Source organism: Copidosoma floridanum, unplaced genomic scaffold (assembly GCF_036245765.1).
Source record: "Copidosoma floridanum isolate Cflo_tuat_1 unplaced genomic scaffold, Cflo_Japanese_pri ptg000011l, whole genome shotgun sequence".
NCBI classification, from domain to species: Eukaryota; Metazoa; Arthropoda; class Insecta; order Hymenoptera; family Encyrtidae; genus Copidosoma; species Copidosoma floridanum.
In genome coordinates, this window is record NW_028321888.1 from 13,168,201 (window position 1) to 13,189,710 (window position 21,510).

A 21,510-nucleotide genomic window follows, 5' to 3' on the forward strand; every position below is an offset into this window, starting at 1 on the left:
CATGTATCCATGTTTGCTTCGAATTCTCCCTATACCCCTTCCTCTGATGCTATCGCAAATTGAATAGGCTAATCAGTACGAATTTTGTTCGGAGTTTTCCTCCTATCCTACTCTATTGAGTTCACATTTTTGATCGGCCACGACGATATTTGAGAATGCGAATGATATTGGGAAATCCATGCAAATGCCATTGCGTTGTTACTTGCGTTCCTCGTTGGTTAATATTGAAGTACGCCGATGTTCGACGTACTGCATTTGCTCTCGAAATAAATACGTATGGTGGTATTAACTCTGTGTCAAAAGTTGCAGTTTTAACGGGAATTAAAGGTCATACCATAAACAATATCGTTCGTAACAACAATTTAAGGTTTCACTCTGAAAATTTAACTGACAGAAAATAAAAAATTATTTTGCAAATAACTTCTTGTTGTGTAACTGAACATGATAGGCTTTTTTTGACGTCGATTGAAACTTTTTCGGTATAAAAATTTTTTTTTCGTACTTTCTTGCCATTAACGTGTTATTAACAATAACTAATAGATTTGCAAAAGTATCTATTTTGTAGAAAATTTGATGACGAAGAGATTGACGATCGAAAAATTTCTTTACGAGCAAAAGAAACGGAGATGTAAGCAAAAAACTAAATAAGAAATTAGAATTTTTTTATAAATTGTTAAATAAATAAATGAAGCCTTATTTTGATTTGAAAAAATCTCGGGGAAATTCTGTAGGGGAATGACCAATTTTTTCTCTACTGAAAAATATAAGATTGAAAACCCCTTCGGGCCATGGACTATTAGTATACTTGCAACACATTTACATCAACGTACATACTTTTGAACGGGGACATAGGGAAACTCAGTTTTCTCATAGCTTAAAAAGAACATTTTAATATAAAAGTAAAAAGTTTCGTCTAACAAGACGCTTCAACATGATTCGTTTGTACGCTTATGACAATAAAAAAAAAATTTAATTTCGTCATCGGTCAATATTCGTTTTCATTTGTGTTATGATATGACGGTGCAGTTGTTTCAACGACAATTATAATTTTGCGAAAATGCTTTTTCCACCAAAAGTTACGATACTCTGTTTATTCCACTCACATGATGACATCTAAGTACATCTTGGTTTAGTCACACCTTCAACAATTCTACAGTGCAACCTCACGGAAACGTTTCGACAACTGTCCAGTGTATACAGTTGGTACACATAGGGAAGCTGAAACACATCTCCCGACACTCGTAGACACTTGGTGAGCAGAGAGTTAATGAGGGGTCGCGTCGGTGAAAAGGAGCGATGGCTGTGGTAGGCGGGAGCTTAGCTCATAAATGCGAATGAAGAGCACATCCGTGCAACGATAACCGTGTAGTTGCAATCGCGACGTCGAATAGACTGGTACAACACTGACGTCACGCGGTCGTTGACGGACATTGTTGTTTGAACGTAGCTTTTTGGTGTATACATACATTATATTCAGTTGAACTGCATTAATTTCTTATTATAAAACAAATTTTGGTTGTGAGCAAATTTATTGAAATTTTTAATATTCATACTGCTATTTGTTCCAATTTGTTTCGGCCAGTGATGGTATAAAAAGTGATGAAATGTGCCCTATTTAGGGACAGTTGTGGGTTTTTTGTTTTACGCAACAGTCCATCTAGTGTCACATGGATCAGCACCGTAAGTTTTCCATACCAAGTTCGCACGAACACGTAGCGTATCCATCGCTACAGCGACCACCAACTTACAACTGCTGTTAAATCATCTCTCAGTTACACGCAAGCGTTAGCTTATTTTACGAAGAAAAAAAAAAAAAGGAGAAAAAGTCAGTAACATAACTTTGCATGCCCGTCCAAAGGGATATCTCGCGGTTAACCGTAACCAACTCGGCCCAAGCGTTGCGGAGCGTAAGACAATCCTTCGTATACGAGAGATTCATGTTGCTGATTTCCAAGCAGCTATAGACGCGTCGGGTATTAGCAATGGTTTCGCGCATGAAACCGTACGTCCGCGCGTGTACTATCAGACGATACGAACTGCATCGCCAACGAGAGAGAGAGAGAGAGAGAGAGATGGTATAAATCGTATGGAACACGTAAGGGCAAGCCTCGTGGTTATAATAAATTCACCAGCTCGTGGCGTGGATACCCGCGTTTCTTCGAGGAAGAACATTATATTCGGCTACAGCCCAAGGGTTACGGGGCCCGCGGTTGTATACCTCCAATAAGTCAAGCAACCGTGCTTGCGTTTCGTGTACTTATAGGCGAAAGCATGGGTTTGCCTTGATTTGCGCTCGCGTGCGTTGCACTTTGAGAGCAATGAATCGGGATGGAATTTCGTAGCGTGTTGTGCTGCTGGTGCCTCGACGGAGTCGTTTGAGGTGTACTTATTTTTTCAAACGCGTTGAATGATAGTTTTGCTGAGTTACTTTTTAGTCATGACATTTAATATTGACACGAATGGTGGACAGGGAAGTTGTGGTTATTTTTTTTTTGAACTGGCTGTAGAACAAGAAATAAATGATAAGTGGATGTTATATGTAATTAGTACAAATAAACGTACAATATAGCGGTACGGAGAACCTTTTATGAAAATTGGAATGGTAGTAGGTACAAGAGCCTCTTGTCACATTTTCGACATATTTCTATTTGTGTGCTCGCTTTTCTGTAATTAAAAAGTGTAACAATATTACTTGATACCTAAAGCTAAAGCAGAGGGTAAGAGGTCGTTTACTTGCTTCTATTTTATTTATAACATGACCCAAAGAGCATGAACTACATAGTGGAAGTACAAGTTTGAACATGGTTTCTTAATAGAAAAAAAAATTTGTGCTATTGGAAACTAATTTTATATACAACGAGTGGAAGAGGTTTGCTGGTTTAACAATTTAATTAAAAAGATCGAACGCCAAAAAAATGACAGAATACCAAATTACAATAATGATTTGATTGTTTAAAAGATACTTCTTGCAGGAGTACAGTTTGTTATAACATGTGTAAAAATATACTTCATTGTAGAATAATTAATAAGAGATGATTAGACACTCCTGTTCACTCAATTTCATTTTACTCTTATTCTCTTTCATTTTGCAAACGATGTCTACTGACAGACGGGTAGGAGTTGCTTTTTGGAAATTACCTTTTCACTCATTTTCAATCCCCAATAGTTTGAAGAGCATCAAAACCCTTGGAAAATATGCAATTACTTGATGAAAAACAAACACCATATTAATTTGAAGCTAATGTTTTGGAAAATGGACGACTTTGTGTAGTAGTAGGTTGTAACAAACAATAGCCTTTTGGAACAAATTCATAAAATTATTAGACAAAAGCCTTCCTGCATAAGTCTGTGCCAACTGAAAACAACAAAAATTTACATTTTCGTTTTACTTCGTAAACGTATACAGTAATTTATGCAACGCAAGTATTGCGGTCCAGTTATGTAGGTTATAGAGATCAAAACCAGATTTACAAGAAGGACATTCTTCATACCAGGAGATAATTTAGCATATTACAGCTTAGAGATGCCAGACTGGAGCGCAGCTATCTCCCTTTTTTTCTTTCCTACTCGCTAGAATGAAACGAGATTGTATTGCCAAGAGTGCGTTCTATCCGTTTTGTCGGCACGGCTGAAGCTTATCTCCGTTTCGCCGTCGATGTAGCGCCCCACCCGGTTTTGTACGCCGTCAAGGTCGTCGAATAGAATTTTCCATGTGCTAGGGATTCTGGCTGGAAAAGAATCCAAGCACGAGCTTGGAACCTACCGTATACGCAACCTGTTCCCGTGTGCTCCATTTTCCTTATTTACCGAAGGATTTTCTCATCCTCCTCTTTCTCTAAAGTTAGACCAGTTGAGTACGTCAATATTGACTAATTATAAGTTAAAAGTCATTTACTTATTGTGATAAGTAGATGACACTTTACTGATTCGCAGTAAAATTTGACTGATTCAACTTTAAACAGTTGACTTCGCATACTATTCTGTTTCTTCCCTCTGCACTCTCGTCTTACAGTTTCGTGCGCAGTGCGTCTATTATTAACGCCAAAAGACTTTGCATAGCTATCAATGCCCTGGTATATGTTTGTGTATGTCTGGCATATTCTTGGTTGTGTTATGTGTTCTGAATATTAAAAATGTGATTGATACCTTAGCAAAATATTTATTTCATTTATGATACCTGCTATCTTACCAGAAAACAAAATTTTCAATCTTACACATTTTAAGGAACATTTAATCATAATGCTGAATGAACTTAAATGGAAGACAGAGAAAACTTAATGAAACAGAGGCACAATGAGTAAGGTCCCTAAAATATAATATCCAAGACTAGTTGTGTCACATGTGGAGGTATATATATTTTATTTTAATTGAACTGTAGATTATATTGTCCAATATCAAGAAATAAAAGGGTAGCAGTTGTATTTTCTCCATCAGAGAAATTGGAGGAAAAAATTTAAATAGAAACACAACTGGATTCATCGAATTTCCATACATTGTCAAAGAGAAAAAGTACCTAGCTCTCGCGTGGATACTCCCGTGATCGTGGAATTCCCTCGACTCCTCCTCGTACGATATCCTCGATTTTCCTTCACCACGTTCTTCTTCCTTTCTCCCTTTTTCCCGCCACAGAACATCCTCATCCCCCATTATCCCATAAGACAAGACCAACTCTTCGCCCCCTTCTCCGTTCACCGTACTTTTTTTTATTTCCCGCATACTCTGTCTATCTCTTTATTTCAATTCCGCTCCCCCAGCAGCTCTTCCAACCTCCACGCGCTTATTTTTTCCACTCGAGCTCGCGTGAGCTCTCCTTTTCCGAGGCGTTGCCCAGGTAACTGGATTAAGCCCTTGAGAGATCCTCTCCTCTCTCTCTATTACTCCTGTTCTCGGTGGTGTAGCTATCTAGCTACATTTAGAAATGCCCCTACTAGCGCAGGATCACGTAATGTAGTTTCTCTCTCTACATTTATAGTTCGGGGAGGCAGTGAGAAGCATTAACTGGTAGTCAGTGGTAGCAGGAGCTAGCTGATTGGACTGAGATTTATCATCGGATTGTATTCTTTTTAGTGCAGATTTTCTGAGACCCCTTATATCTTGGTTGGGAAGGAGAATATAGTTGAGCTGGCACTTCAGGAGATGGGTGTACTAAAATTTCCATGTTTCACGATCCTTCGAAAGATTTTCGTGACAGGAAGTGAAGACAATCTCATTTTTCATCCAGGCTTTACTCAACTTGACGAGGGAATGATTGCTATGCAACTTTAATTGGTGTTCGAGATTGACTTAGAATCCTCAATGTTAGCTACTACGATTTCGTTCCAAAATAATTGTTTTTAGCTCAATTGTGTTTGATCCATTTACTTCTAAAAGAAAATAAATAACTGGATGATTTGCCATAATAGCTGACAAAGAAAATGTTTGATACATCCGTACGTGATGTTTAGTGACAGTGGAGTGAAATAAAAGACAACAATGATTTGAATGTTATGATAATCGATACATCAATAGAAGTTAGTACAATTCATCTTACAGCATATTTTGTACGTCAGTATACTCTGTCAAATGGTAGTTACAATGATGATTGTATTTGATAACTTGAGGATCAGAAAAGGGGATTTAAAAAATATCAGACTACTTCATCACCTGAAATTTGTTTAAATATAAAGAGCGAATGAATATGTCCACCATGTATGTCCTACTCAAAAGAATTTGGCGTTACAGTAATATGTTTAATTAGGTTTTCACAGTAATTTTGTTTGTCAATTAATATTAGAACAACCAAGACGCTGAATATACGATAAATTATAAATGGATTTTTTTTAAAGTAAGTGTATGTATTGTACACATTATTCAGGTACTGCAGAATTGACATAGTCGAGTGTTTTCTTACTATAAGAGTGTTTTAACCAATAATAGTGCAAACAGACTCGCAAATACTGAGGGACGAATGTGTATCTAATGTGTGTAAGAAATTTTTTTCGTAGGTTCTTAGAAGATCTGTAATATGTAATCATACATTTGTACGCACCTACCGATACTTGTCGACTCTAGGAGACTAGGAGCACGTATTAAAGGTGTACTAATATTTTAAATACGTGTCTTGCAGAATATATGGCATGCTACATATTGAGCCAACAGTGTTCTTATGACTTTCATTTTAAGCCACATAATATTAGGATAGGTATATTGTATGTGTATCAAATCCAGAAGTATGAGTACACTACATTATATCTGAAAGGGAAGAGAAGAAGAGACACAGGAGTGCATTGAGATAAAGATAAGTCGCGAGGTCAGTGGGTGTTATTGATGTGAACCACAGAAGAGAGTCTCACTCTAATTGCTCGGTAAGCTGTGCATATAATTATGCATGTACGTACGGTAGATATGCACACTATGTATGTAGTCACACGTAATATACATATTTATAAAGCTCCAATGTACATGTATCTCGAATCTCGATGTAATTCTTTCAATCGGTACTTACGCACACCATAGTCATATAATACAGCGTCCATTTACATCTGTTTAAAGTGTAGTATTTTTTTTTCGAACTTTACTTGCTGCGTGTTTAAGTTCATAAGTTGAGTCAATTGCGTCTAAGTCACGTATAGACAAATTTTATAAACAGTTCTCTTTTTTTCCTCTTCTCCGCGTTGAATAAGCAGTCTTTGATGCCTTGATGGTGAATTTCTGCTACAAGTGCCTCAAACTGTTACGGATATGGCTTTTGTTTATATAATGATATTGCAAGGATACAATTAACAAGCAGCATTTGAGATGTTGAAGTATTTACATTTGTATTACGAGAAATGCCCAAGAAAAGCATGAAAATGTACAAATACTAAAAATCTAATTCTTTTAACACCAGTGATGACCGATACAAGTCAAAAGCCTTATGTCAACTCTCATCTATTGGACTTATCAGTAAACCAGTAGAATACCAGTTTTATGACTGAGTTTACGAGGTGATTTGTTGTAAGGTCTAGAGCTTTTGTTGCTCATTACTAGCCCACAGTGCGAAATTAACCCCTTGTAGTTCTTGTAGTTGATTTGAGCAGAAATTATTAAAAATTTCAATAAAATTAATAATAAAAAGGATTTAATATATGAATATAGTATTCAAAACCAGTAGGTCTTTGAACAAATTTTTCACTTGAACATGAAAAAGCGAAAATCAAAACTTTCGTGCTTATATCGATTTCTATGTGTACGAATATATAATCCTTTAAGCTCAATGGCACTTGTTACGCTTCAAGTGTAAATTTCATCTTAAAAGTGTTGGACAATAGCACTAGAACATTATACCATGTTGTGTCAAGAACCATTTTAGTTTCACCTTGTAGATATTCATATTTATTCGCAACATGGATGTAGTCGTAGCCCACGACTTAGCAAACAACGATTCGCCTCTTTGATGTGGTACTGAAAATCACCCTCTACAAATACTCTTCAAGGCAGAGCTCCACTGGCAAGCCAACGCAATCAAAATGAGCGATTCTTTCTTTCATCTTTTGAACGCTGAAAAAATGCGCGCGTAAGCTCTGTAGCGAAAGGACGTGATGACCACGTAATTTCACAGCAGCAATACTTATGCATAGAACACACAAAAAAAATCTACGCCGATTATGTGGTTTGAATGTTTCAAAGCTCTCTGTTCTGACTCCTTCTCTGTCATTAGAAAAAATTCTTGCACCGCGTTTCTACAATCTTAAAGCTGATGTACCTAGTGTTGTTTCCAGACTTGTCTGTTCTGGTAGGTTTCTCCCTATACAAGTGATAGCAAAGCAGAGATTTCGCGTAAAAGTGCATAAAAACAAAAATCACCCGAGTTGAAGCAGCGATATTTCGGATCAGTGGAATGTCATGGCTATTGGGGCACGTCTCATGTTTTATAAATGAAATATCTTTACGTGTATCTATATATTTCTGGTTTTCGAAAGCGACGTCACGCAACTCGGCTGCAGCCGTAAACGTAGGTGGCCGAGCCGGATTGTGCACATAGCCACAAGGTGTGTTTGCGTTGGTCTAGGCTCCCGCATGAGTATCCAAACTCGTGTATACACGCACCCGTGGCGTGGCACGTATCTCATGGGTCAGAGCTGCTCGGCTTGCGAAACGAATAAACATTTGAGATCCTGTTGAAACGTGGGAGGCTTTGTTTCTGTAGACATTTTTTTTTGTGCTTCGCGGATAACGTGACCCTTGTAATGTTGTTTTGAGAGAAAACAACGGGGCTCGGCGCTGAAGGAGGGAACAAACCGCTGCATCGGCAAGGAGGGTTTTTTCCCGTTTCTTAAAAATACTTTGGAATTTGGATGGCTTGCTAATTAAAACTTCATTGTTTACGGAATAACAATGGGACTTGGATCTGTACTAAAAATATCTTTTGTAATTTATGCAAGACAAACAAATAAAAACTAGGTACATTTAGAACTAAACAGAAGGTCATTCGTATAATGTTTTGAATTTTTCTACGCAGAGTATGAAAAAGAAAAGCATTATTGTAAGCCGTCGCTATTAGACAGGCAGAGAACACAAAATATGAACAGACCTCGATTTTAAAAATAATACTGTCGGTACCTCATTACTATTTGCATAGCGATGAATCTGTTCTGCTGTAAACATAAGTGGGTTACAATTTTGTGAAGCAAGTGTCATAAGCTGAAACTAAAACCATCATTCAGATCTAGAAAGACAATGACAGGAAAGATAAGTTGATGTTCACAAAATATTTTAAGCTCTTTAATGTATCAATTGGTTGCTCATAACAGAAGAATAGTACAAAAAATTGACTAAATTACGTGCTATAGGATGATGTTTTTTCACCAAGTTGTTTCTCAAATATTTTCTACTGAATATTAGTGCTTAAGACCTTGTACACGTAATTTACATATAAAATGAAACCATGATATTGACAGAAATCTCCAATTTTTAAAACTTTGGCACGTACTTTTTCCAATTACATGGATGTTAGAGTTTTTCAAGGCGAACAAAAAAGCAATTGTTTGACCTTTACTTCATACTTTAATCAACTAAACGAAACGAGGATTAGCTATATAATTTTACATAATCTTCCACGAATAACTATCCAGGTGTTTGTAGTTATAGTGTAATTACGTAATAGTGATATTTAATAATGCTGCTTAATTTTTAAAAGATTATTTGTTAATATTGTTTATTGAGGCAAATTAAGTACTGATTTAAAATTTTAGATCATAATATACGATATAAAAGTTCGTAGGAATGATTATCTCAAATTCACGGTTAACCTCAAAATACCAGCAGTGGATGTTAACCTGTGCTTTCAACATAGGAAACGAAAATGTATGCCTGTGTTTCTTTTAATATCTTTTGATTAAGTCCGTGAACACATGTATTTCGAGATAGCAGTATTTTAGGAAATGCATAAGCTTTATTGTGCCAGTTTTTTACTTAATTATGTTCAATAAATAAATAACTAGGCTACAACTTTCAGTAAAAAAATGCTTAGTTGCCATAAGAGCGTATGTTTAGAATTTAATTTTCATTTATCATTTTCCTGCATTTATATTCGTCATCCTACTCTGAAATTTTGAGGGATAGTGTATTGTAACTTAAACGATTCCTTAAGATTTCATACCATTCTGTTCATAATCATTTCATGAAAGAACCACTTTAAGAAGGTTGACTATCTTTGGAGGAGGGTGCGAGAGGAATGTCAGACTTTGTGTCTTTTTTAGGTTAGAAATGCGTGCACACGTCCTGTAATTTAACATTGAGTTATATTTACACTCCAAATTATTCAATAATAACTACAGTTTGACAAAATCTGACTGTTTATTGTGTTAAAATTTTTTATAATAAGAGTCGCTTTTGACTATCTTGCATAAGAACGCATGTAAAATTCACTAAATTTGTTTCATTAATTTCTTGTTTCATATGCTCCAGAGTTGTTGAAACTATGCATGAATTTGTTTTATACATTTTTGAAACCCTGCACGAATTTTAGTTAAAAACTGACCGTCAATTGCTCAAGTTAGTCAACCTCCTTAAAGTATCCATACGATGGTCTGGCGTCGAAACCTGTTTACAATCAGTTTGCTATCATCTTTTATGAGTAGAAACTGGGATCTCCGAACTTATCGATTGAAAAAACTTGTATTCAGTTTATTTAAGTCAAAAGCTCCAAACACAGGATGCATCACTAGCTGCTGATGATTAGTAGACAATCTACCACCTAATAGCGAGTATCTGGAGTGAGTGAACCACAGCCAAAAAAAACCGAGTTAACATCTAGACAATTGCAAGCCCAATAAAAAAGCTGAAACCTCCTACCAAAACAACACCCCTTCCATCATACTTGAAAGTCCGAAACGCATAGGAAAAAAAAAAAAAAATGCAGCTCTGGGCTTGCCAGTGGTGGTAATGCGTGAAAAATAGTCCGGCAGGCATAATTCCAGTGGAGCTGGGGCAAACGAGGCGTAGAGAAAGGTGTTAACGATGCAGAAGGCGTGCCGCGGCAACAAAATTTGATACCTCGTGAGAGGCGCGCCACGGAGATTTAGCTACAGAGTTTCCTGGTGCGTTGCGCAGGGCTCGTTTACCAGAGACAGTTGCGCGTAATCGTTTTACAACGAGCACGGCTATGACGTGGCTGTGTATGTGGATGTGTTGCACGGGATAAGTAGAATAGAGGGGGAGGACGGTGGCTGAGTTGGATGCGAAAGGTGCTGAAGGTGAGGGAGGTAGGAGGACAGTTGAGGTGAGAGTGAATTATGGGCCCCTCTCTGCGAGACCTTCTTACTGCTGCTGCTTCCGTAGGGCTTCGCGTGCCATTGCTATTGTTGTAACTCTCTGGCTCTCTTTTTCGTGCGTTTATTTTCGCACTCGGAGAAACAAGGATTTGTGATTGATTGTGTGGGTCTGCATTTTTTTTTATTTACAAAAAAGGGTCTTGCCTGTTTAGATGCTTTATACTTTGGTGGGAAAATTCTCATATTATATTGGACTTGCAAGTTTCATGCATAGTAATGTATTTTTTTTTTAATATTAGGGGCTGTAAATTTTACTGCTACAACCAGACTCGAGTATGGAAATTTTTTTTTAAGTGCTGTGCGTTGCAAAATTATCTGCAAATGTGTAGCACTCTTTGGGCTGTGTATTTTTTCAATTACTGTTTCGAAAAAAATTTTTTTGTACCAAAAACTGTAAATTATATTTTATAAGATAAGACCACAAAGAAAAAGGGTTGCATCACTTTTTTACAGACTCTTAATAAACATTGCTCTCTTAAAATATATTATCCCATGTTTTGCTTCAAACATGTTTTTTCACCATTAAATTGTTAAATAAAACAACTAAATTTAGTAGACATAATGTACTACATTTTAAAAATTAATGTTATTTCAACTAGCTCGAAAATACCTCTAATAATTGCGCCGAAGTTTGGTTGCAGCCAACACTGTCTTGTTCCTTTGCTCGTTATTATGACGGCGGCTTCTGACTTTTTTCTTATTCAAGCAGAAAAGTAATTCCATTTGCTGCAACTGCTGCTTGTCTATGTACGTGCATGGCATACATTTTTGCTGCAAAACTTTCTTGAAGAAATTTTCGTCGATTATCAAGAGCAAAAAATGCCCTAGAGTAAAAATACTTGGGTAAAAAGCTACTATTAACAGAAGCGAAAGATAATTTACAGGAATATCCGGGACTAGATGTTCTTGTTCTGGATCTAAAGTATCTTTTAGAGATTCCTTTAATCTTTTTTTTTATTTGCAATAAAGTGTGAAGTTAGAATTATTTGATATTTAATTATAGTTTAATTAATTACGTTTTTAGTCATGTAAGCTGCAACTAGAAATTTGCACACCTAAAATATTGATTGTTTTGTGATTTCATCTTGGTTATAAGGGAATTTTATACTTATAAGTCGAGAGATGTAAGTTTTTATTTTTTAAATTTTTCGATGTTGCCAAGAAAGTAAAGATTTTGTAATAATTTTACTACAGTTTTCTGGATAAACGACTGCATATCACCATATAACGTTTTCTGCTCTACAAAGAATAAGTGGTTCAATAATCGAGTTTGTTTTTATTTTTTTTTCTATTGTTATCTACTACATACTTTAGTTATTGACGAAAATTGATGTTTTGGATACTGTAATTTGTATTTTTTCTAATTATTATTGCTTGGTGTAGTATGGTTAATCAAAAACTAAGTTTAAACAAGATATATCATTAAAATTGATCTTCTGTATACAAAGAAGTAAAAAACTTAAAACCCATTTTGGATAGTTATTTGATTAAATAAACTAAGTATTCTGTAGGTTTGTATGAAATACATCCAAACACTATCACACAACATAAAAAAAATCATTTCCAGCATAAACTATATTTTTACGAGTAAAGTTGTTCAATTAAATAAAAAAATTTAATTTAATGCACATAAAATACAATAGACCGAGCCCGAAAGATTGCACTATCTTGTAAATATCTCAAAAAACGCTCTATTTAACGATAAGTCCTACCACACTGCAACACAAACTAGTATCAAGAAGCATTTTTATGTTAAATATCCAAGCATCACTCTAATACGCAACGTATTAGAAACATATCAGTTATTATAGATGCATGAATTTCCAAAGATATCTTTACATTTAAGATAAACTCCGTTAATTACCTCATATATAATGTGGGCAACATGAAGTTAAGCTTAGAATTTATTATTTTTCCTATTAACTCTTATTCTCTATGAAGCATATATATAAATTCACAACACGAACATATAAATCTATAAATTTCAAAGTAATAACAAAAAACCCTTAATCCAAACTTATTCCACGGACAATAACCTATAAGCACAACGTCTTACCTCCCTTAATGCTGAGTTGAGCCTTAAAGCCGTGGAAAGAAAAAAGATAAATGTACTGGCCCACATTGCACTACATCCTACTTCGTTGTAAGACGTGAAGGTGACCGGTAAAGTTATATAGCGTAAAAATTTGTAAGTATAGTTTTTTTGTTTACAACTCTTTGTATGCAACTTATCTGAGCTCAGATGAAGTAAAAAGTGTATAATTACGTCACTTATGAACTACGTGTATGAAGCTTAAGGAAAATTTAGGACGATGATATTAGGTCTTTCATCCTGGAACCCTCGGAATAACTAATTAGTTGGAATTCTGGCATTTTTTATATTACACATTATTGCGATGGAACGTAGTTGGAGATTGTTTTACTTGGATTATTATAGATTCGCTTGGAACTTCCAGGTTTAAAATAATTTGAGCTACACTTTGTGAAATATTATCGAATTTGTAATTATGTACGGTTTATATGAAAAAAAATTTTTGTTTACTTCAGCTGCTCAAAATAACTGTTAAATAGAAATTTTTCAGTTTAGAAAATCGTCTTGATTAATCACTACATAGGTTTGATATATTTTACGTGTACTTTTGATGAAATTAAAAAAAAAAAAACAATGATACACAGTAGCACAAATGTTAATCCTATCTTTAATAGTTTAACATAATACTAGGTAACGTTTCTATGGAGGGTCAGGGAGGTTGACAACACCTCATTTAATTACACGTAGTGATTGCTCATGAGACTGAATATTTCAGTGGAACTAGCAACGCTTTTTGAATAGTTACATAAACAAAGTACCATAAACACAAAGCCACTTGTAATCACTTTGATAAAATATTGAATACCATGTTAAGCGTTGTAAAAGTAGATTAAACGTAAAAATCCCAACATCAAACACCATAACAAGATCATGAGAGCCAAATTTCCAAAATAGCTTTGGAACTTTGTTCCCTCTGAAAACGTACGTACATCAGAGACTTACTTCCACTTCCAATGCACACAGGTCGTAACTTCGTAGAGGCGTACTTTCGTCACTCCAGAATCCGGGTCCTATTTCCCTCTCTCCAGAAATCCCCATCAGTCTCCTTAACTCATATTTCTCCCTCTCTCTGTACACTTCCATCACATTCATTTGCACCTTTGAACTTTCCATCGCACTTCTTGCCAAGTATTGCTCTGTATGTATATTTCTCTACGAACGTTCAAGCGTCGCACGGGTACTTTGTACTGCAACTGCGAACTGTGCATTTATGACTCGAATCTCCCAAGCTATGTGCCATCCCTAATAGCTCATCTCTTGCAGCCAAGTGCCTCACTCGCGAAGTTTAATTCATTACAGTGCCCTACGAGCATCCTATGGACTCTCTTTTGCCTCCTCTAGTGCCACGTGAACAGAGTTGTCTTCCGTCTAGCTTTCTCCTATTTCCTCGTCTTTTGCTTCCTACGTATATATGTATACCTGTACCTGCAAAGCTGCGAGTCCTGCTGTTACTTCCATAACTGCTATTACGCAGAGGGAGCTTTTCTGTCCGCACCGATGATTACACCCTCAGACGAGGGAGCCCAGGTTGATTAGCATTGATGGCTTAATTATGGACGAGGGCTTCGACCGTCCGTCCTTTGTCCAAGTCAAGAACAACTAGTACGGGCATGAGTGAAGAGTAGAAGGTCTCAATTGACGGCTGTTGTTGGTTTTCTCGCTTCTTATTGTCGTAAGACTGCCGCGGGAGAGGCCTTTGACGGTGAACACAACTCTGTTTGAGATGCACGAGGTGAACCACCCGTAACACTCTGGAGCAATTTGTTGCCTTCAATTGCGCTTTTGTGCCAAAGATACAATTACTTTGAACTATTGCGAATGCGACAGCGGACGCGTGGGTGATATTAAGTTCGCGGGGATTTGATTTCTGTTTGCCATTGTGTTCGACCTTTGTTTGATATGGCATTGTCGGTGTAAGCGAGGGAAAAATGGTTCTAAAGTTTTATCTGATCAATGATTTACATTTCACGATAAGGACAATTTATAGCGCAAAATAAAACGTTTTGATGGATTTTTTGACAGGACTTTATTGTATCTTATGGTCTGTGTCTCTGTAAGTTTGGCAAAGTTAACGGAACTATCGTAAAATAAGGCCATTTAATGACATCTAAAGTAAAATTTATTATTCTTCTTTTGTTACAATCTTATTTAAAATAGTCCTTACATATTGTTGCACTAAGGAATTATTTTTTATGTTTCAGGTGAACTCGAGAGATTACGTGATGTACAACTTTTGTAAGTAGTAATGAACATAGTCGCTAAAAATTAAATGAAGTTAATGTTGCTATAAAATATACATACATATATATACAACTACATACTCTCCTATGAAATATTTTCGTGCATGTGTATTTAAGAAAGTAATATACGAGTGCTATGCTAATTCAGAACTTCAATAATAAATAAGGAATGACCGAGACGACCGAAAACTGATCCTTGCCATGTGAGGCCCAGATTCTGACATTCCTGTAGTAGAGACCGTCAGGATACAAACTGTGCTTTAGACGCCCCTAAAGTAGGTTTTAAATAATTTTAAAAACTCCGAGTGAGCCATCAGCCTTGCCAAAAAATAAACGCTATGTATTCTACCAATACAGTGTGCTACTGACTATTTTAAAGCGATTCATTTTAAAACAGTAGAAAAAAAATTCCGGTTTTTTTTCCAATACCTCTGTTTTCTACTATTTTCTATTGACTCTATTGTATCCAATGTCTGTTTTCAGTGCAACATTCATTTAATACTTCACGCTGGTCAACTCAAATCGGAAACAGGGAAACTGCATTTCCTGGTTTAGTATATGTTCCTCCCGATTCGATAATCGGTCATCGAACTTTAAAGGTATAGCGAATGGTTGCCCGTGGGTGAGGGAATAGGGGAGGAGCCGTTAGCGGAAAATTTGCGGTTTTGGCTCGTGCATAAGTAAAGGAATGAATGCGAAACTCCATGCAGGCTTTTAGAGCTAATGAACATTTCATACACTGCCGGGGTTATATTCTCATTTTGCACCGTGTTGTCAAGTGCTTTGATGAAGTTGAAATATTCAACCACGTTATCTAAGCTTGTTCCTTTCATCTCAATAGCTGAGTTTTGTAGAAAAGTATTCCATACTCTTTCAACTGGTATTCCCCTTATTTTGAGAATATATAAACAATATTACCATTTTCAATAGTCAGTTCTTCTACAATGACTTTTGTGATATACGATTTATGAGTTTTCAAATGTTAAGTAAAAAGTAAATTATTTTAGTATACACTTAAAATAGTACATGTTGCACCATGGATGCAAAGCACAACGTATAGTCCCCAAGGGTGGGATTGTAAAACCTTTGCTCCTAGAACACAAACTACGTTTTTTCTTGCTAAGGGCCCACAGTACCATTTTGAACTTGTGGGCTCACTTTAATCTCAAGGGCGAAAAGTACTTTGTGTGCCCGTGGTTGCAAAGACTTTGCATCTATAGTGAAAAACAACTTAATATTTCATGTCGACAGTAAAATACACGGTTATTTGATTTTAAAGTCAAAGATATGGTTAATGTAAGACTATACTTGAAAAACTCATATTCGAAAATTATGTACTATGTTATGTTAAGGCCACAGTGCAAGTGTTAGAACTACACCTACATATCCAACTACTACCAGACTATGTGCATTAGCGTTATTTACTAGATTAAAAAAAAAAAAAAATTAGTATGCCTTTCTGCTCCGGAACTTCTGATTATATATATATATATATATCCTCACCTCAAGGTTGGCTTGTCGATACTGTCGGCTAGTGTAGTGCATAGAAAACTTTTCTTGGCAGGTCACATGACTGATTGTACTTTATGGGCTACTCTCCCGTTCCGTTCCTTCCTTTTTCTGTACGATCTATGAGCCCACTTTTTTTATCTCTTTCACGTTACTATGTAATATATGTACGCAACGGCGATTTGTATGTATACCTAGTAGCACGGGTCTCGCAGAGAAGCATGAAATAGTACTGCGAAAAGTATACAAAAAAATGTAGCACCATTTGAGTCTTTTTATCATATACGTTGTACACGTTTTATACGGAGATTTGCGTGTAGCTTTCTGTATCCTCCCTCATACAGTGATCTCATAGCCCTATTTTACAAAATAAAAGATCTTTTTTCGTTTTCGGTAGGCTGTACTGGCTGTATTTATATTGCATCATCAGACGCATACACATACCATTAGAGATAGAAAGACAGAAAATAATATTAAAAGACGAAAACAAGAAGACTAAAGTAAATTTATGTCTACATCTATATGCGTAATGATGTATACGCATCAGAATCTATTTTTTACGTGAAACGAGCAACAACAAAGCCTGATTTGTATTCATTGAAGAACTAATATAGTAGACAAACGTAAAGTGTGAGATAATAAATACATGAAGCTCGTTTCGTACACACGTAAACAAGCTAACTACGTATGAAAAGCCAAATACTGTATTACTAGCCTACCGATTTCTTTCACAAACCAACAATCTCCTTTTTTTCATTACAACTCTTTCTACATGTAATGAGCAGTCAGCAAGGTGCAAGGAACTTCGTACCACATAAATTATGTGGACGTACACTGAGAGAAAAATATAATAAAAATTACTGTGCTGGAATGTTAATCTGGTGTCATTCCTTCTAGGGACTTTTTACTTTGAACCAACCTAATTTTTACCATTCTGAATAGTAATTTCCATCGTACAAACAGTAAAAATCACTATATACTTACAACAAAAATAACTGTTCTAAACACTAAAAATCATTGTTCCAATAGTAAAAAGTCCCTAGACGACCGAACATTACGAGATTACCATTCTAGCACAGTAAATTTTATTACATTTTTCTCTCAGCGTACGTCTAATGTGTATGAATGTCCCCGAGAATAAGCTACACATCCCTCGAGTGCAACTTGGCAAAACTTTTCGATTTATTATGTACAGAGTAGATACAGCATCGCTCTGTAGTTGCAGCGCGTGTGGCACGGAGTAAAAGTAAAATAGCTCTCACCGGGAGGAAGTTGTGGTCAGAAAAAAGTTATTCCTGCATTAACATTTGCAGGCGCGTGTTTGCGTCCCGGGCGCGGAAGGGCTTAATTCCTTCGAGGCCTCGAAGAAGTGCGGTGGAGGAAAGTTAAATGCCAAGGGATTAAGCCACGAGTTATGGCCCATTTCGTTTTTTCTTTCCGAAACCTCCCACCAGCCTTTTATTTAATTGTTCCTTCAAAAAAGCATAACAGTTATAGTGTCACCAGTGTTAATTGTTCGTCGTGAATTTCAAATCACCCCGCAAACATTAATGTATAGCTTCTTTACCTGGAGATTCGCCATTGTACGGTCACTATCCCAGTGAACTCCACTTTTGTAAAATGCTACTCAGTCCACAGGCTCGACTGACATTTTGGATAATCAGTAGTTCAGAAATTTCTCAACAAAGTTCACATGAAACAAAAAAAAAAAGCGACCAAGAGAGAGAAATTTCATCTTCCAGAGCAAAGGCTAACGACGGAAATAAATCAGAATTTATTAAAAGCTTTTACGAGCAGAGGCGTCAGGTGTGGCCAAAAAATTCCGAAATCAGCTCTATAGGACGACTCCTTCCGTCCAGAAAAATACGGACGGAGGAGAGCAGACGGAGAGAAAGAGAGATGATATTCTTTCCTGCTCCGCTAACATTTCGCTCGACGATATCCCAAGCGCCATCGTTCATCCGGCATCCTCCCATCGATTACTCTTCTCTCTGTCCTTTCTTATATATTTTTTTTCTTCTGCATCATCTACCCTGTTCAAATCTTATTTAGATTTACCTATATCCTGTTCTGGAAATTTCAATTTTATTAAATTTGAATAGTCGTCTGACTCTTTGTTTACAGATACACGCGATTAATATTTGTTCGTACATGAGCTTTTTATTAGTTTTCCATCGCAACACATCTAGCATCTGTTGTCACGAGATTGTATTTTCATACGCTATTTTATTACTAGATTTAGTATTTGTATACGATAGAAAGGTTAATAAGGAGACTTTGCATTAACAGGCTTGGTAGATTCAGATAATACAAATGGTCATCAATGCCATTCGGTACGTGACATTGGTGGTGGAACTCGTCCTTCTTTACAACTTAATTTCTTTTTTCTCATGTTGTTTCAAGAACCCATAAATACATTTTTAACTGAAGTTTCCAGTTGCTGTGCTCATTAGTTTCGTTTTTTGGTTCAGTTTGTTTCTTATCTTAAGACCATTTTGACATTTATTACGTAATAAACAAGTTCATGACACTACTTTGTCATAGATGCACAATAGAGTATTGGCATTGAAAATAAAGAAAGAATCTTATAGGCAGAGTAATTTTAATAAAAGTAGCATGAACAAGCAAAATACTATTAACTCGTATTTTATTGTGGCATTCAAATCTTATTAACAGAAACTAGCTTGTATTATTTTAACAAAATGTTTTTTGTATCTTTAATCATGTTTTTTCGTATTTAATGACAGGATAATCTCAATTCAAATATCATAGGTCTAATATAATTTCGATGATTAAAGACACTTTACGTTATAAATAGATATCGTCTTATGGACTGCAAATCACAATTTGCACATTTGAGTGTAAGGAGATTTCAAAGATCTTTAAAAAATAGTCGTCCTTCGAATCTTCTGGGATGAAATAGTCAGTACGTAATGCTTAGCAAAGACGCAACAATTATGAAGTTCCATCTCCTGTACTTAAAAAAGAGATGTTGTTTTAATTTTTCATAGTACGATACAAATGCATCTATTTATGACGTTTTCAACTAAAATGACTTTAGTTGATTAATCCTCAATAACAATCTTGCGTTATTGTACTTGAAATATCCTTATTTGAACATTCCTCACATCAGACTCTTTCATTTGTACGAGTGTTGGTGCAACAGCAATTAAATGCTACGAATGTACAAGGCAAAGGTCGTAAAGGTACTTCGGAGGAAAGGAAACTCTTACCAGAAAGTAAAGAGAAAAGAAGCCCAAGAAGCTTTAGAAAATTAGAGGGGAAAAAGAGCGAGGGAAAAAGCTCCTTCGTTGCGGACATTTTTACGAGTCACGCGCACCGAGCAAACGATTGCGGAACATCTCTGTGCCATGCACTGCTGCTGATGGGAAGCAGAAAATGAGACGCACCTCTTTTGTCCTCGACTCTGGCTGCCGGTTTGCACGGCCCTTATCCGCGAGCACTAAGCGCTCGGCTTTTTATTAGTCATGTGTTCGTTCGTCCACTACTTGCTGGTGCTTTTTAGAAAGCGAAAGAAGGAGAAGGATAGCAAAGTCTTTGCATATGTACGAGGTGGAGTCTCTCACTGCAGCCACATAGAAATGAGTCTCGCTTATGCATGCACCTGTGACTCCCTGCAGGTTTTGATGTACGGTAGCCGTGACTTTGTGGGGTATGGAAATACCTACTGGAATTGACTTGTCTATACAACTGTTTTGTCTTGCTCTTTGTTGCTGGGTTCCCCGACTATCCTCATAAAGATTTTACAGATTGGTGTAAGTACATATGCATGGTTCCTACTTATTTTTAGGAAATGAAATCAGGAATCAATATGTTACTAAATGACTCACTAAGGCTGTTAACTATACATTGAAAAATGAAAATACAGTTTTGAACCTGTCGGAACAACTTCAAGAGAATTCCAGAGTAAAAGAATTTTCATCAAGACTATAATGACAAATAACGGACTAAATCTTGTGGATAAAGAGTTTGTTGTGTACCAACAAGAGTCCTGTGGCACTGATTTAATTACATCAAATGAAATTAATTTTCAAACAACGTCAATACATCTCAAACAACGATCTATCTATGAGGTTTTAAGACTCCCGTTTGCCTAAAAAAAAAATACACACAATTCTTTTGCATTCAACTGTTACCATACCTTGCAAAACGCAAATTCATCAACTAATGTACAATAAAACAAGAAAGTGAGAATTGAAATAAAGGCCCTCGAACCACGTTGTCTGTCTACGGTGGCTTTGACGTTATTTTAATTTTCAGAAAAGGAATTCTAAAAGACCCAGTAAAGTTGAAAGAAGAAACGTAAGCCACAACGTAATACAGCCACTCTCACGGGGGAGGGAAGCTCTTACCCCCGGAAAATCCGTCGTTTTCTCTTCATTTTCTCTTTCCACCTCCTCTCCTCGTGTACATGCTAAACCTGTTAGTTGGCTGGAACCAGGGTGGATTATTCCCTCCACACAAAAAAAAGCTGACTTAAAGCCGTTACTGCCTCTGGTCGTTGGCTTTGGGTTACGCTTTATTAATACGAAACGTTCTCATTTATGGGTGAGCAAAGATGTATAATATCCCATATTTTTAGTACATTTCTTTATAATCCCACGTGTATTAGCTACCTGCGTTCATCTTTGTGGACATGAAATTTAAATTTACAGTGACTTACTTGCAAGAATCTATTAAAAAGCCGTATTTACGTCTACTAGTACATATCAAATCTTTATAAACACATTAATTCAATGTTTTCTTGATGATAGTCCGTAGTAAAATATGTATAATAGAATAATACTACTTTAATTTCACCTGATAATCATGGGTATTTTTATTTTTATAGTACGCTGTGCATACATGTGTACAA

General features: G+C 36.2%; 1 protein-coding gene across 1 annotated transcript in view; it reads left to right on the top strand.

Moving 5' to 3' along the window:
- The window catches only part of LOC106643886 (CD151 antigen), a 183,610-nt gene that overhangs the window by 102,565 nt on the left and 59,535 nt on the right, over positions 1-21,510 (top strand). Inside the window, exon 2 of the mRNA XM_014359177.2 lies at positions 15,087-15,120. The gene's annotated coding sequence lies outside the window, so the exon portion shown is untranslated. The remainder of the gene's footprint in view (positions 1-15,086; positions 15,121-21,510) is intronic.